Raw genomic sequence first — 14,846 nt, 5'->3', positions numbered from 1 at the left:
ACCACGAACAACATCGGCGTACTCTTAACTTTTTACAAGTTTTGAATTAAGTGATTATCTGAATCATGTTAATATTAAAAAATATCGCATAGCTCTGACAAGATTGTTAGTGTCATCACATAGATTAAATATTGAAACTGGTAGATGGACTAATATACCAAGAAACGAAAGAGTATGTAATTCATGTAACAAATTAGAGACGAGTACCACTTCCTATTTGAATGCAAGTTATTTGATGAAATTCGAAAACAATACCTCAAGAAATTTTATACAACTAGACCAAGTATGTTTAAGTGTATTAGTATGTTAAAGTCAAATAATGTTAATTTAATTAGAAATATTGCTGTTTATGTATATAAAGTTTTTGAAATAAGACTGTTGACTACTATATTATAATTAGTTTTATCAACAAGCAGTACCTTTACTAGAGAGAGGACTCTGGTTATAGATTGGTCACACTGAAATAAAACAATACTCCACAAAGTATCTAGGCCATGTATCATGCAATTAAAAGTTCATTGATTATATTTTATGATATAAGTCAACAAATACACTTTCATTCATAGATAGTTATATAACTGTTAATTGCAATCTACATCTGGTTGGTATCGTTAACAGTTTATGATTATAGGATTGACATATTATTAACTTATCTGAGTATTCATCAGTGTGCACTGTCTTAAAATGAGTCGTCTCTCTTTAAATTTGACGTATGTTAAGATTTCACTGAAATATCTAATACTTGTCAATGCACATATATATACGGTAACTGAATTTATTTTATATATCCGATGTGTATTAATATGTATTTTGCTCTCTGTTAACATTGTCTTCCTTTGTTGTTTTTGTTTATCCACGTGTTTTGTTTAAATACCAGGAAGTAAACAATATCATGTGACCAAAAGAAAAAGTAATCAAACGAAGCATTAGGTCAACATCCACTATTATTTATTTTTGTGATATTTTCACTAGTAACTTAGTTATCACACATTTGTTAGGCAATTAAAACATAATGTGCCACTAGTCAAATAACCATTTTGTAAATGCAATGTACATGTATGTGTCTGTTCGTCGTTGTGTTATTTGCATAGTATTTTGTTGAAATGTTTGATCAGGGGTCATATTGACCTATTTCAAACACATTGTCTGTATATACTTTTTCGATGAATAAACGTTCTTTTTCTTCTTCTTCTAAACTCCGTAGTGATGTTTTGCAACGCGACAGTACTTATAATTCAATTGAAACTGTCTGTTTTCACACTAATTATGACACTTATTAGAATGATCCTTTCCAAGGACACATATTTAGGAAATATACCAGTGCTCATATTCACCGAAAGGTACTCCTCAAGTTTGTTCTTTTAAAGCAATCTATGCGTATCTGGAAATATTCGCTTTTTTAATTATCATACCTCATGCATCGAAAATATATAATTGCGAAAATAGCCGTGGCGAGATAGTAGCATGGTACCTTAACTTATAAGAAATCAGTTAATGATTTGGTAAAAAGAACTGATTCATACCATTTAATAAGTTACTTCCGGCATTCAAATTGATTATAAATAGCTTTCTGAAGTAACAATTAAGTTAATTGATGTGATGTTTTGCTGTTCAACTACAGGTGTTATATACCAGGTCATGTCTGCAAGTAGTTTCCATGCTTTTACAAAGATTTTAAGAATGTTTTGCAAAGTGCAGTCTTATCGATATAAATCTGAATAGAATGTCCATATACAGAAGCACATAAGTTAAATACCTATCAATTGAAAACAAATATGCAGGTTTGTCGACCTTTCGTCTTATTTTGCCAAACAATTGTCTTAATAACACGAACGTTTGATTTTTGAACACGAAAGTACCTCCAAGTTCTTCACTTTATCACTTGCGACTAATGTAATCGAAAACTTGACTTATTTAACTCGAAATATTGAACTAGTATCTCGAAATTCAGCATACTAATATTTATTTTGAAATGAGTGAAGTCAAAGTTTTGACTAATTAAGTCTTAATTTGTAAACGTTGGATTGAAATTACTCGAAAATTTGAATTATCAATTTGCGATTTCGGCTAACGAACTCGAAAAAGTGTCAAACTTTTGAGATAATGATTTAAAATGGAGAATAACTTGGTTGAAATTCGAGCTAGTTAATCGAAATTTCGCCTTGCTCATTCGAAAAAGTGTCCAGATCATGATTCAAAATTTAAAATTATTTGTTTGAAATTCCAAGTTAGTAAGTTCATTTCGAGTTTATAATTCAAGAAATTCGATATAACAAATGAAACGTTTAGGTATGGAACTGAATTAGTATAAGCAATTACATTGCGCGTTTCCAATGCGTTTCATCTTACTATTGCTGTACTGTTAGTTTTGTATTTATGAACTTAATAAGATATGTTTAATGTAAACATTTAGGTTCGATATTCGTAATTTACCGTACGGGATGTGGGTTCTCATTCTTCTAACATATATCACGTTTCTTTTTATTAGTTCTAATTTTAACAGTGTTCTTATGTGTTTGTTTCCATTCAAAATCTCATTTGACCTATTTCAATTTCAAATTTTTTGCAAAACATTGCTAGGTGTTCAAAAATAAAATTATCATTGGATCATTCTTTCTTTTCCCCTCAACGTCATATGCACAACGCATCTTCAAATTTGAGAAGCATTTTACATCCTCTCCAAACATGACTTTTAAAAAGGCTGATGCGCTTATCATTAAAGCAATTGTTTGACAAAAAACTTGTATATTGCCATGGTATTTTGGTTTATTTTAAAAGCATTATTCTTTCTACGGGTTAAAATAATTGTATATTGTTCGCGAAATAAATACAAAACAACAACACCAGGTTGAATTATCAAATTAGATAGAAGTTGAATGGACAAACAAAGTATCCAACATTTGAAATATAACGTTGTTTCATATCACGTAAATCAATGCCAATAACACAAACACAAACACACAACGCCACACAACAATAAACAGGGCTTACTTACAAATATATATTATTAAATCATCCTTATCAATAAATTTCAGGCTTATCGTCTTTAAAAAAAGCCCATTGATGCGCTAATTTGCTTTGTGTTTTTTTCATTTGTTTCGAGATACTTGCTATACATAAAGTTTTATGGATTATATAAAGTATTCAAAAATAACAACAACAACAAAATTATTTGTCAACCCCCTATTGTTGATGGCATGTTTCAAGGGCGAACGTGTCACGCGCGCACACACATATCTGTATACTTAATCTACCATACAGAGTCCATTTTGTTTATGCGACGTTCTTATTTACGTCCACCGACACAGTCAGTCTGAAATATAAGCAGAAATATTTTTCGATAATATAGGCATTCTCAATCTGTTGTAACCCAAATATTTCCATGTAAATTATTCAACAATTACTCATACAAGTCACTATACTAAATATATAAGTGGACATACATATTGATTCTGCATTTGGCGTCTTCGGATAGAGAGGTTTTCAAAAAACACTTAAACAAAATTCTTCATTAAAAAATAAAGATATTTTTTAGGGCTAAATACATATAATTACAATGATTCGAGCCCATACATATAAATTATCATTATATATACATTTGTGTATTCCTTTTTGATTGGAGACATTACTACTAAGAGGTGAACATGGTAAAAATGTTAACTCATTTTGTTCTATGACCATTTGTTTGTTCTTGTTTTTGTTTCCTGTCCGATAGGTATGATTTGAATATTTAATAGGACACAAAACATACACGAAATTTAATATGGCATTACCCTTGTTTGTTTGTCTGCATTTCTGTATGTTATTCTATCAACCGCAAAGTTTTTCGCATGGTACAATGCGTACAAAATGGGTACATATCTAGCCGCCTTTAATGTCGTAGCACTTGGGAAAGAAACTACTGGAAACACCATTTTAGGTTCCACGTCTAGAAGCTGTACAGCTTTATCGACAACATTTTTCACCTTTGGGCTTGTATAAATGTAAGTGATGTCCTTTTCGGTTTCCGGACAGACTAGGTCTATTTTTGTTACAACAACAATCATTGCAAAATCTGAAATAAAGCAGCATATTTAAATTTGTCAATAATTTCAATGAAAGCACGTGTTTTTTATTCCAACGAGATCCGTCGAGGCCGTGTTATCAACAGTGAGTTTGTATTTCAGGGGATTCAGCCGTGAATGCTAGTTATCCTTCCAAAACATAATATACTCTTACATTATACAAAGCTTGCGTAATGAAATATTATTGATATCACTGCAAATTTTAAGTTCCTGTTTAAGAGTTAATGTATAAGTAGAACCATTCATTTACAACTAAATATGTTTAATATAATTTAAGCCAGCAACACACATATGAGGGAAAATGGTAAAACTACTGGTCATCTTCTGTAAACATATACTTTAAGAAACCCTTTACTGTAGAAAAGCTGTCTACAGTGTTCAAGAAACTGTTGCGAACTAAACGACCTAAGGAAATACATAACACACAAAGAGGGTATTGTGATAAAACGTTTTTTTGACGTCCTGTATCACGTCGTGTTCGTTGTGTACACACGTTTCCGTCGAGACTTATGCATTTTCATACAACATACGCGATATAAGGCAATTCGTAAAAAAGAGTTCTATTGTCATATTCCATTAACAATATACCTCCTTTGATTAATCTAAATTCAACGCACTGTTTGTTGTTAAAAACAAAAAACTGCACTAACTATTTCAAAATGGCATTGAAACGAAAAACAGTTGTTTCTGACAAAAATGGTATCATTTCATTAGTAAATAACATACAATTTAAATGAAAAACCTATATTTGTAGATATGGCGTGCTGTATATCATGTCGAAAAACGTAATAAAGCAATATCAATACCGTGTGGAATACAGGACGACATTTCCTTTAATTTCCAAAATTGAAGGTGGTCATCTTGCCACTTTTGTAGTATAACGGAAGCTTCAGTGACCAACATTACGCTTACGACCGGCTGAGGGTTATTGCTAAACTGCAAAAGACAGACATGTTTCATTTATCGACTGCAAAATAAATACATTTTTAAAAGGTGTACACTAATACCACTATCCATATCCACTATTTGAGCTTATGTCCGCGTTTTTATATTTTATTTGCTGTTATATAAAAAAGAAATTGGATTAAAGATATGTTGTTTACTATGTACGCACATGTATAACCTTTGTTTTTAACTTGACCTAAATGCACATAGATTTCGATTCAGCACATTTTTAGTGGAATTTGAACATATGCGTGTCCCTCATTACATTAAATAAAAGCTTATTTCCAACGATGTTATGATAATTATGAAATTGAAACTAAAATGATATTACATAACCAATACATGGCGAAACAGTTATTGTCATATAAAGCGCAGTCTTATTAGAACAACTTAAACACCCATTTTCCAGCGTTAAACGAGAGTGCTCTCTGACAGTTCTTTATTTTATACTATTGCACATTAAATGTCCAGATAAGTTCCAAGCAGTACTACATCAAGTTTGTGCTCTATGGCAAGACTAATGCTCTCACTGGGATCAACGGCGATTGATAAATGCCCGGATGGCATCCTCAAGTAGACATTAACATAACATTTCAGTCAATTTGAATAACATTTGAATGGAACCCAATTTTTTACAAACAATTGTTTCCACAATATGGGAACATACACTAGTAAGAATGTGTAATTCTAACCTTGCCTCCATTGTCTGGTCTTTTCTCGCATATTGCTTGAAGGCGGCTTACAATATCCTCATCTTCTTGTGTGTCATAAACAACTACGTTAGGGATCTCATCAAGTTTTACACTTGCTGACTAAATATAAAGAATATTAGCAAACCATTTGTTAAAAAATCATGTATTTAAACAATGAATTGGAATTGTCCTATTAATAAGGGAAAACAAACACATGGAAACATGCCGAAAATGACCTGTGAACTTATCATTCCTGACACCTTCAATAACAAACAAAGGCGTTTTCGTTTCCTGTATATATTTTGATGATAACGTTAATGTACATATTAATTGAAAGTACTTGATTGCAATGACACTATATATGATATTTAAAAAAACAACTTTGAACCATTATAATTTTGTTATATATACGATTTTTCTTGAGTCGCTATTGCGTGCGCAATGAAAATAAACTCACAACTGTTCCTAAATTACGTGCTCCATGCCAGTGGTGAACTCTCACAACGTTCGCAGTCCTTCCTCGCGATACGGAAAACAAATCATTTATGAGGCTGGACTTCCCAACTCCGCTTAATCCTATCAGTGCGATGTGCAATTCTTGTTCACTGTCTTTTCGAAGCCTCTCGATAAGAATCTTATATGTCTGTAAAATGTGTAATATGTAATCATATTCATCGTAAGTAAATCAGACGTTTTTTAACAAATCGTTAAATATGACAACTGTTAATAATTTTACGCCCAAGCTGTTAAATGCAAGTGCAGGTAGGAGCTCATCCAATTAGTCTTCAGGAATATTGGTTATTGGTAAAATGCGGAAAAGTAGTTGAAAGTTTAAACATAAGCCCCGTTTAATAGCACAGGGTCAATGCCAAAGACATAGACAAACACAAATTATCACCAACATGGAGCAATAGCACAAAATTCCACAAACAACACTGGACATATATATTATATAAAAACAACAAGGAGTGTTTATCAAGGATTGTTAGGTACCGCCTTTGGAACGGTCAGTCAAATGTTAATTTACTGGGGGTTTACACTAGTTTGTGTTCACAACCTCACGCTTATCCCCAAAATCCCAATACAACAAAAACGTAAATAGTAAATCTATCAAAGAATGCATTAACTTGAGGAAACTTATTAATAAAACAAATAATAATAAACTCAAAACCCAAGTTTTCTATGATAAGGAATCCCGACTCCATCTGCAGAAAAAGGAATACATTAGAGTAACTAATTCAAAAACTTATCTAAGAAAATCATTATGCAGTTATTTTTTTGAAACTATAAAATTCCACAGTCTGCGTTAGCAAATAAAAGGTTTAAAACTGTGTGATCATAGAGTTTTCATAATAAAAAGCATCATTGTACTAAAATTTTGAACAAATAAACATAAGTAAAAATAAAAATTAAAAAATATATGCTAATCTTCCTCCAAATGATTACTCTAAGGAACTTTTTTAAACGGATAGAAACATTCTTAGCGAGCCAAAAACTGTTTTAAAGATTATATATTTTAATTAAACCGAAGGACTGAAAGTTTAGTGATGTATGAAAGCCATATTCAACTTTATTTTTTTTATGAGGAATTTGTCATTAACACCAGAAGGCAAGTATCTTTCAAAGTATTGCCATTATATCCACGGTCTAAATAAGATCCAAGCAATTCATTAAGTCTATCCGCCCAACTAGCTGCTGGAAACATTTTAATTTTACGAGTTTTCTTTAAAAACTCACCATACAAATCCGGATGAGCAATACTGTTAGCAATCAGCGATTTATGACAGCTATTGTACTTTGATATAATACTATTATGACCATAAACAAATTTTGTGAGAACTTCGTTTATTTATGATAGCCGAAAGCCTGTTTCAGAATTTCTTTCGTCATAAGTATACGAGAGCTGATTTTTTTACATTGGCATATTCAGCGAATCTTATTAATTGTGCAATAAAACACCATAATTATGATGGTGAACTAGGAACATCTGCATCTAACCACTCTCAAATTAAATTGATACATCAGCACTTACATTTTAAGACACTCATAAGCAATTAAGAGTCAGTCTCAGTTCGGTCGGACGGCACCTGGTATCAGCATATTTACAACATGTTTACTTCTGCAAGGGGTTCTTGGTTCAATGTATGCTCTTAAATTCAAACTTCGTCCAAAACACTATCAAGTTTACCTTTCCTTCTTAAGACCACTTCTGCAACTTGATTTTTGTTAAATGTTTGATATCTGATCGAAGAACAATGCAAGAACTCATCCTAAAAGATAAATAAAATCACGGAGAAAAACCATCTGACCTATCGCAGATCTATCCAGCGACTGTAAATGAATGTAACCTTACATAACAGTAACAATATCTTAATCTAAAAAGAAGTTAAGTAACCTACGTCGATCAACAATATCTTCCGCATTTTCTATGTGGAACAGACTCGATCTTAACACAAGACATTCGCCTACACCCTCTTTTTAAGCGTTATTTACAATAATGTTTTAAAGGCCTGGTATCCATGGCTTTTTGTCGACGGATAACGTCGCTTGTCGCTATGTCATGCACACATAAGAAATAGAGGATATTTGTTTATTTCAGTGTAAGATCGTATTTTATTTCACGAGTGTCATAGAAAAATATATTTAGGGTTGGTCAAAGTACGCGTGGAGTCCTTCGGACTCCACACACTTAGACCAGCCCAATTGCGTTCATACCCCGATAATGACATTAACCCCGAAATTCATTCCTTAATTGAATGTAATGACCAAACTGGCGAAAGTTTAGCCTTCGTGCTTAAGATATGATGATTGCAAACAAAATCATATTCATTCAACAAATAACGGGTTGAATGAAACATGTTCAAATATTGTATGTTCTTTAGATAACAATTACTTTATGGCTTTATTAGACGTACATATTTGTGAACCTATTGTATAACATACCTCCTCAAATGTGTCTCCTTCTATTTCACGCCATGCTGAAAGATACAAAGCATTAGTGATGCACACGCTGTATATATTTATACTTGTGATCGTTGAAATAAGTGTCAAATTAATATATTCCTTCTATCTTAATTAAATTGTAAAATCAGCTTATATTGCTTTTATATTGCTAAAGTATCGTCTCTTTATTACTGAATAATTTAAATTCATTTTGATAAACCGGTCTGCGATATGACCTCCTTGTTTACTTCGTTACCATTATTTGATTGGACCAGCAGTCTTACTCAATAGTCAAAGACGTTTCAAATAGTATCATTTTCCTTAACCAAGCGGGCACGCAAAACAGTTTTTTGTTAAGTAATACAAACATTGTTGTTGCTGACATCTGCATTTCTTGTGGTGGGTTTCCGGGCAATAATGGCGACCAACAAAATCAAAGCGCTGAAAGCGCTGCAAGACTGTCGGTTACGTAACTAAAGCAAGCAAACACTACCGCAAAGTTCTTTCAAATGAAACGTGATCAAATGATTTCATACAAATGATGAACACTCTTTAAGGTAGATGAAGAAGGATAAATGTGATTATAATAAGCACAAATATATTGGCCCTACTTAATCATGTATCCAATGGCCTACAAGATTCTTAATTCAAATTTCCTAATTTTGAACCGCTTTAAATTAGTTAAATGCATATTCATTATGTTAAAATTGCTTCAATTTATGACGTCGCTTATAACAGTTTCAGTAAGCAATTACATTCCTTCATTTCATTAGGGTCTGTTGAAGCCAATGTCTTTAAAATGCAAATACAATACAAACTATACCCAAGATTCAAGGGACATAATAAAAATATAACTTTAAAATGATGCTCTTTCAAGCCTAAAAATGCCTCCCAGAACTTCTATCAACAGAGTCCACATATCTACAAAATTTGTGCTCGAGTTACTTTCTTTGATATAAAAGTGAAAACAAATCTGCATGGTGCCGTGGCATCATACCATGAAAAAACTAATATCTTTAAAATTTGTTTTCTAGTTTGTTTTTATTATAAAAGTGTTAATAAATCTGCATGGTGCTGAAGAAAAAAAACTAATGTCTTAAATTTCAAACCTGCAGCATTAATTAGCGCCATGTTGTCAAGAATATCTGGACAATTGAATGAAATATGCATGGACCGAAATGACAGCTGGTTTTTCATTGACAAAAGATGCCTTTGAGGCAGTTTTAAGATTATGCTATTCAAAGTATGAGGGTAGTTGGTACAGTTTTCACTCATATTCAGATGATGGCTGATATTTGCTGATAAACATGTATCCTCTTAGCAGCAGGGAATAAGTAAATGACATAGTTTTAATGACCAATATTGGAGATGTGACCTTGACCTCCAAATCCAAAGGGGTCATCTGCTGGTCACCCCAAACCTAAATTTCAAGTTTGAAGGCCATGGGTGCAGACTTTGTCGAGTTGTCACACAGGCAAGCTTTTGGCGTTCAATGGTCTGTGACAAATCAATAGGGCTCACCTACTGGTCAGGCCCAACCCCAAAGTCAAGTTGTTCAAGGGCCATGGGTGCAGGCTTTGTCCAGTCATTATTAGTACAACCTTTAAGCATTCAAGGTCACTGTGACCTTGACTTTTGACCCAATGGCCCCTTAAATCAATAGGATCTTCTAATAGTCAGACTTAGCCTCCATGTTGAGTTTAAGGGCCATAGGTGCAGGCATTGTCAACTTATCAGTCAGATGTATGGTTTGACACCTTCCTGTTCAAGGTCACTGTGACCTTTGACCATATTACCCCTAAAATCAAAAGGGGTCATCTACTGGTTAAACCAAACTTTCATGTCAAGTTTGACAATAGGTCTAGGAATTGTAGAGTTATCACCCGGAAAAGTTTTGGTCTACTGTCAGACAGACGGACGTAGCGGCCAACATGTGCAAAGCAATATACTCCTCTTCTTTGAAAGGGGCATAATAAATTGAAATTGATTAAATATTTTTGTTTATTATGTTAATTAACTTACACTACATACAACAAGTACCATTTTGATATTTTCGAATGCTCATTTGGGCATGTACATGGGTTTTGATCTGACTATGAACATGAAACTACATAGTGATGTTCCCTCCTATCAATTCTAAATTTAAATAACCATGAGAAAAAAAGAATGTTTTCACTGCACCATGAATAAATATGTCAAACAAAATAAATGTCAAGTTTATCAAGATTAATTTAACACTGTTCTTTTGATGATTTCCATGCATTCCTGACTGCAGGTTTTTCCCATTTTCCCACACAGTTATTTCATATTGGCCTTACAAGGTCAGATCTTGAGTTGGGTCTTCATTGCTGGACACTATCTCTTTATCTCCACAGAAAACACACTGGTGCAAGTTTCACTGCAACAACTGCAAAAAAAGTTATATTCTAACTGAACTCTGCATCAATATTCAATTATTTTCTATTGGATTTAGGAAATGTCTTTGTTTTAAAGGGTTCATATAAATTAATGCATTTTTTTTTCAATTTATTGCATTATCATGCTGGACTCTTTGACATTGATGGTTAAAACAAAGAAGGCATATGATTTGTGTACAGATTAAACATTATTAATTATAAATGTGTTCTTTAATTAATAGACAAGTGGCAACAATTTCCCCAGTTAAAAAAGCTTACATTTTTATATCTGCAGATTAATCATTTGCATTTCTTTTGCTTTGATCATTTAAGTCAAATGAGTTAGACATGATAATGCATTAAAATAAGAAATATATATTTGGGGCATCAATCTATAGTGTGTGCCTTCAAACAAGAAATAAATTTCTTCTCAACAGATGCTAAATTATAAAAAATATATAAACCAAGATTTTGATTATGACATACCTGCATAGTTAGTGGTCTCCATAACTGCTCAGAAATGCTCCCTATGACAAACTTAGTGCTGGTGTATGGCTGGGTAATAGTGCTGCTCCAACCAATAGCGCAATTCTTCCTACAGGTGGACCAGCTCCTCAATATGGTTTCTGTCATGGCAGTGATAACAGTATGTAACATGCCCTTTTCTACTTTCCAGAGAATGAATCTTCCAATCTAAATTACACATTTAAGAACAAATATATACATATGCACATGTAATGTTGTTAAAAACAAACCATTTAGATGCCACAAATCTATAAGATTTTAGGTGAAATTTGAGCCAAATCAAAACATTTAGTCATTTAAAGCTGCACTCTCACAGATTTACTGTTTTTACAACTTTTGTATATTTTGTCTTGGAATGACCTATTTTTTTTTGCTATAATATCTGCAAACCAGTGATATAAGACTACTGACAAATATTAGATTGCAGACTTCCATATTTCAGGTCAAAACAAAGGTTTTATGGCTTAAAGCGTTACTAACGGTTACAGAAAAATGCATAAAACATTTTGAACTTAAATATAAACATTTTCTGACAAATTTATTGTCACCAATCTTGTATGAATGGTTAACATGCATTTTCACATAAATTGGCCCGTTCCAAGACAAAAAATAAATAAAGTAGTCAAAACATTCAATCTGTAAGAGTGCTGCACTCTCAGTCACAGATTGAAGGTTTTGACAACTTCTTTTACTTTTTGGCTTGGAATAAGCTAATGAAAAGCAGTATGAAAACTGATGAAATAAGACTGCTGACAAAAGATAAGATCATGTTTTTTATATTTACATTTATAACTATTGGTTTTATGGTTAAAAGCATTACTAACGCTTTACTAATAATGAGATTTTGGCACAGAACATCATCTTTTGACCGTATTAACATAAGAAAACAGCGTTCCAATTTTTTCAGTTGTCTTTTTTGACTGAATTAATATAAGAAAGCAGCGATCCCCTTTTTCCAGTTGTCTGTTATGCCCAGTGTTTAGAAATTCGCATAAAATAATTCATTACAAGACCAACAAATAAAAAAAGAGTTGGTAAAACAGACAGTCTGTGAGAGTGCAGCTTAAACATATGATATGCATTATCAGCCAAGTGCAGACCTACTCACATCCTGGCTACACAACCAGTACATTCATCAGCTTTACTGATTCGAACCAGGCACATTTATATTGGTAGACTAGCATTTTACCATTCTGTGCTGGCCAGTAAAGTTCTCATTTGAATTAGAATTCAAAATGTATATACCTTTGTTCATTTTTTTGCCAACTCTGTGTCAACTGAACTTCCTAAATGAATGAGAAGTTTCAAAAAGTAATTACAATATCTCAGTAAATACCTGCATTTATGTGTTTCTTGTGCAATCTGTCAGCTTTGGTAGGCTCAGGTTTCATTTTGTCCACCTCAATACTTGTTATCTTCTAGTCTGATGTACTGCCATTCAATTTTTAAGTCAGGTCAGGCAGCCATTTCAGCTTTGTTCCAGTTGATTGTATCAGATGATGTTAACAATACTAGCCTTGTATCCAGGCACTTCTCAATCTGAAAGTTTACAAAAGAACATGGCCTGTAATATTTAATAAAAAATCATAATTGTTTACTCCTGGATGATGGGTTCTAAAGTAAACATTTAAGAAAAGATGCTACTGGTATGGTGCTTGAACCCACGACCATGTGAACACTTGCATGGCGATCTGTCAAACTGAGCTAACTGGGTAATTGATTTTTAGGCAGCTCCCAGCTTGGCTCTACAATTGACAGGTGCATTATACATTATAGAGACAATTAATCAAATACTTGAAGCACTAGTCCAAATAATAGTAACTTAACTGATCTTTTTACAAATTTTGAAATGGCATATCCTTCACCTACAATGTTTTTGTACCAAAAGTGGGTAGCTATTCCGACTGGGATTCCGGGTCAGATAATTATATATATCTAAAATATGAGTTATGTACACAAAAAATAAAAGCTGACGAATTATTATGAGTTTGATGAGTTTTTTTCTTCATTTCATACTGTCAAAACATAATGATATAAACTGTTATACATAAAGATCACCTGCAAGGCTGCGGTGCATAGATTTACATAGATGTAAAATGGTTGTGTTTAAATGCATTAAATGCTTGTTTTGTGAAAAATATCTTTGCACTTACATGGTAATAACTAAAATACGAATATAAACCTTTAATATATATTTCAAACATATAATACTTATCTAACTACGATTTCAATATCTTTCAACCCCCACCCTGTTTTGCACAAACCCGATTAGACGTAAGGGATTGGAAGAATCCCATATAACACGTCTATTTTTTTAGACTATTGAAGCATATATGTTCTTTTTTGATGGTTGAGACGTTTTAGGTTAAACAACAATTAAAAATGCGAAATAATTTTAGTGAATAATCAACTCTGAATTGAAAGTAACATGAAGATGTTGTAGTGAAGGATTTGCCATATATATATATATATATATATATATATATATATATATATATATATATATATATATATATATATATATATATATATATATATATATATATATATATATATATATGTAGATCAGCTAGATGTACCTTCTAGTCCAAATAACTGTACGTTGACAGATTTTTTTACGATTTTTGATACAGCAAATCCTTCACGTACAAATTGTTTTGTACGAAAAGTGGGTAGTTATTCCGATCGGGTTTCCGGGTTAAAGCATATTGCATCTATAACATATCATAAAAACAAGAAATATTACCAGATAATGTTATTTTATATAAATTCCGTAACCAAAAAGTAATATCAAGCAAATAATTATGAGTTTGATGGTTTTTTCTTCATTTCATTCTGTCAAAACATAACAATATATACATAAAGGGCACCTGCAAGGCTGCAGTTCACAATTGTACAACAATCGGAACATTTCGGCCATCAATTGTAACAACTCGCCATCTTCGGTAAGCTTCGAGATAGTCAATCCCTGTTGGATACTGGCTGGGGTGTTCAGATTGTTCTGCCAAGGCCGAGTTGTTACGATTGTATTATCTCGAAGCTTGTCGGAGGTGGCCAAATTATAACGATTGGGTCAAGTTGTTCCACTTGGCATAATTGTTGTCTGTGTCAGTCAACTTTCCTTTTAATGAAAAGGTGAATAATGTGTTTTAATGCATTAAATGCTTGGTTTTTTTGCAAAATAGCTTTGCACTTCCATGGTAAAATATGAATATAAATCTTTACTTTATTATCCATTTCAACCATAAAATATTTCACTTCATACAATTTCAATATTTTTC

At 32.5% G+C, this 14,846-nt stretch overlaps 1 long non-coding RNA gene across 1 annotated transcript; it reads right to left on the bottom strand.

Annotated features, from left to right (window-relative positions):
• Positions 1-10,627: 10,627 nt before the first annotated feature.
• Positions 10,628-13,014, bottom strand: LOC128239869 (uncharacterized). The gene is made up of 3 exons (XR_008261950.1): positions 12,902-13,014; positions 11,527-11,733; positions 10,628-11,051 (listed from the first exon to the last, which is right to left on the bottom strand). It is a non-coding gene; the product is annotated as an uncharacterized LOC128239869 (long non-coding RNA).
• Between the last annotated feature and the right edge of the window lie 1,832 nt (positions 13,015-14,846).

The sequence above is a fragment of the Mya arenaria genome, chromosome 7 (genome assembly GCF_026914265.1).
Source record: "Mya arenaria isolate MELC-2E11 chromosome 7, ASM2691426v1".
NCBI lineage: Eukaryota > Metazoa > Mollusca > Bivalvia > Myida > Myidae > Mya > Mya arenaria.
Note: the sequence above shows the minus strand (reverse complement) of the source record. Positions and strands in the feature narration are given on the sequence as shown.